The sequence below is a fragment of the Vanessa cardui genome, chromosome 10 (genome assembly GCF_905220365.1).
Source record: "Vanessa cardui chromosome 10, ilVanCard2.1, whole genome shotgun sequence".
Taxonomy (NCBI): domain Eukaryota; kingdom Metazoa; phylum Arthropoda; class Insecta; order Lepidoptera; family Nymphalidae; genus Vanessa; species Vanessa cardui.
The window spans coordinates 1,903,348-1,907,867 of record NC_061132.1 but is presented as its reverse complement, the minus strand read 5'-3'; positions in this window follow the sequence as shown (position 1 = coordinate 1,907,867).

Below are 4,520 nucleotides of genomic sequence, written 5' to 3'. Positions count from 1 at the left end.
GCTTAGGTATATTGCAATATTAAGGGATGAACCGTTACCGAAAAGAACTGGCAAGACTCATCATATATAATAATAAATAAATGGTAATGTCCTATATTTATAGTACAATATCACATACGTTACTGTTATCCCAATGTAAGTAGATAATGCACTTGTATAATGGAAAATAAGAAGTTAATACGGTACCACAAACACCTAGATTCAAGACAACATAGAATTCTAATGAACTTTTTCTACATCGACATTTACAGGTTACTTTGTCAAACAAAATCGCTATTAAATTTTAAGTTTGATGTAACGTGTATTGTAAGCATAAACCAATTCAATTAAAAAAATGAAACACAATTAAATTATTAGTTTTTGGACTGCTGCTCTATATAATTCTTATAATATATTTAAGAAGGTAATTATTTTCTCTTCATATATTAATATATAGACTGATACGTCTACATTACTTATTAATATTGTAAATATAAAAGTTTGTATGAATTGGTGTTCATATCATATTGCATCATTATAATTGATTGTATCTGAAATAAATTTTGCACGGAGCTAATAGCAGTAGCAGCTTAGTTTACTTATTATCAATAAATTTAGCTTTCCTATAAGATAACATGAAGATGAAAAACTAATTTATTTGTTATCCATTAAGTGTGAAACTATTTATCCAGTAGTAACATAGGTTTTGTATTATTTCAGTTATATTAAGATTATGTTCGCGTGTGTCGACTCAATGGTCCGTTGTACATAAATACAAGAAAATGGTCTTTATTAGAGCTAAAATGTCTATCTTTTTATAAATAAGTAATAACGGGTTGGTTTAAATCAGTAAATAATATGGATACTATGAAAAGTCAGAAATGCGTGCCGTGGGATCAACTTTTTCATTGCTGTCTAACAGTTTCAATAATATATTATTTTCGCTTCTTAATCATTTCAATATTTTAATTTCACTTATATTCTGTGAGCTATCCTTATCCTCACAGTTTGTTGCGTGGAAGAGATTTTCATCTATATGGTGTACATTAAAGTATACAAGTAAAAGTATGGATATATGGATGCTTGTATTTTGCTCAAAACAGCTGATCGGATCTCTATAAAAATGATTAAATAGATTATAATCGAACATAGCACATATATGACTTTTATCGGTCACTATACGCTAGTAGATGCGAGTGACGCCGCGTGCGGAAACTTGTTGAGTTCTTTTAACGAGTATAAATAAAGTTTAAATATAGAATCCGATTCAACTAGTCTTAACATATAATTTAATTTTTTATCTGTAAATGAAGAATTATTTATTGTAGTCCATTATAGAATCGAACATGCAGGTTTTGATTGCGCGTATAAGTAAAGGTGAGTTATAACGCTAATCATTAATTAATATATTAAATTATGTATCAATAAAAACTCTATATTTATATCTTCTATAAAACCATATAATATCTATTACTTCACAATACCTCTCACGATTGTGAATGTCACAATAATAAACGAAATAAACTCTATTATGATGGAATAGAGTCTATTTTCGAAAAGCATATAAGACAATGGTTCTGCGTAATATTACACAAACATCGGTCGCATTATTTAATATAATTTTTATTAAAGTAGGTGTTCAGACAAGCGGACCTATCTTACAACTAATCGTCGCCTGTAATGATAGAAGTCTTCCGTAATTATTTCGAGCTGTCTGTATTCGTTTTGATGTTGTTTACCTGGAAATGACAATAGCTAGAATGAAATCTAAAAATAAAATCTGAGAAAATTGAATGTGTATGAATTTATTTCTAAGTTGAATCAATACAAAATACTTTTTATTTAAGTAGGCTAATCAAAACAAGGTTCAATCGTTATGTGGATTATAATACGGTATTTTATTGAATGTACAACTACCAATGGTTTTTTTGTAACATTTTGATTACAGAGCTTAGCTTGCTCAGAGAGCAGAGAGAGAAAATAGTTGAGATCATTTATTTGATAAGGATTAATGCTGTATTGCTTAAAATCACTTCGAATATAAGCCATTATTTGTCGTAAAAAGTAAAGGAAAAAAATGGTTATATGATTATAATATTATTCTTAATTTAATCAAGATAATTTATTATAATCGAGCATTTACTAATGCAACAAAACAACAACAAACAGCAGCCTGTAAATTCCCACTGCTGGGCTAAAGGCCTCCTCTCCCTTTGAGGAAAAGGTTTTGAACATATTCCACCACGCTGTTTCAATGCGGGTTGGTGGAATATACATGTGGCAGAATTTCTATGAAATTTGTCACATGCAGGTTTCCTCACGATGTTTTGTACCTCACTTGTACCTCCAAATACAAGAGTAATTATAAACAGAAATTATATCTCTATTGATCCTTATCAACACCTGTTCATATGAAAAAGGAAAATTAATTGTCCTTAATAAAAATTGAACATGAATCAGCGGTGCTTGCCTGGGTTTGAACCCGCAATCATCGGTTAAGATGCACGCGTTCTAACCACTGGGCCATCTCGACTCTATACTTTTCTAATGCACTTAAAACAAATATTAGTGAACTTGATTAACTAATTTTTAGTTAGGTATATACCAACTAGATTTAGACAGTTTGTTACCACAGGGACAACCAAGATAATTAATTGTCCCTTTCTTTTTTTAAGGTCTAATGAGTGACGTCACAGCCTTTTTCCGTCTATTGCTGGACATAGGCCCCTCCAATAGCACGCCACTGTGATCGATCTTCGGCTACTCACATCCAGTTCCTGCCAGCTGCCTTCCATCAGATTGCTTTAATATTGGTCCATATGTGTCAGATCTTCGACCTCATCATGTTTTCCATCCCACTGATTAAATATATTACAATTAAGGGATGCATGTGTTACAACTATGAGACTTCACTCACTGATTGGAATACTGGAATTGCAAAGTTTCCTGATTTAAATTGAATATACGAACCTCATCTAGTACATCTATATCTATATTTACCACTATTTCATTACAGCAATCATAATTGTGACGTAATGACAGAACCCCGTGATGACTTCGGCGTGATTGCAAGGCGATGTTGCCACATCGCTGCGTCAAACTCCCCAGTCTCGTAAACATTTATCTCTTCATCCTGATAATCTAATTAATTTTTATTAAGCACAATTAATTTTCTTTTTTCATAAGATCAGATGTTGATTAGGATCAATGTAGATATCATTTCTGTTTATAATTCCTCTCGTGTTTGGAGGTACACGAAAACATCGTGAGGAAATCTCCATGTAGGTATCTAATTTCATAGAAATTCTACCACATGTGTATTCCACTAACTCGCATTGGAACAGCGTGGTGGAATATGTTCGAACATTCTCCTGAAAGGGAGGCCTTAGACCAGCTGTGGGAAATTTACCGTCTGTTGTTTATATAGACACAAAAAACATACGGTGAGTATTGAATGTAGAATAATAATCTAGATAAGTTCAAGGTGAGAATAGAAAGGTGTAGGCAAGACCGTTTCATCCTAATCTGTATCAATATCTCAGTTTTAGCTGGTCAACTTTAAGACGTACATTCAATTTAAAAAGATCCCTTGTACCCTTAGATAGGCACTAAAATATCGCATCCATACACAACCAATTTGCCAATAATAAGATCGAATATCCTCATCATCCTGCTGCCCTTACCCCAATTTAATTTTGGGGTCAGCGCATTCCATACTTCTCTGTCTGACGTAATTTCACTAGTCACATTATTTTCAGCCATATCGTCTTTCACACAATGCATCCATCGTTTCTTTGGTCATCCCCTTTCTCTATATCCCTCCATCCACGTCGACGCTCAAGACCTTCCTCACAACATGGTCCTCATTTCTCCAGATAACATGCCTATACCATGATCGATCGATGTATTGTTCTGTCCCGTTTGAAAATAGAATGCGCCAGTTTAAAGGCACAAGAGATATACCACCTCAGATTAGCATTGAGTTTGAATAATAATATATTTATTTTTTAAACAAATAGATTTTTTCAAGACCTTTACCTCCCGTATACTTATATGAATAATACATTTACATTATAGTAGAGACGAAAAAGTTTTTAAAGTAATGTCGTAAATAAACATCATCATCCTCATCATCATCATCATCATCATCAATAAACACATTTTGAATATCAGCATTGCACCCGTGCGAAACCGAGTCGGGTAGTTGAATACAAAATAATAAAATAGGCACCAAAGAAGTCTGTAACCTAAGTAATAAATAACTAATAATTGTTTCCCTACTAGTCAGATAAAAGATATAATTTCCGAGAACAAGTAGGCTTGCTACTAATTTCATGAAATAAAAATTAAACATATGACTTAAACGCCGCCGATCTCTTACAAGTGATATCTTGTAAGTCAAGGTGTTGATCTGACAGGAGTATTTTAATGATTGCAATGTGAACAAAAGGATCAACATAGTGCTGGTTAAGGGTTCTGTACGTGGATGGTTCTTTTATTAGTTGTCATGTTCTAGGAGTTGGTATTCAGATGCTAGGTCT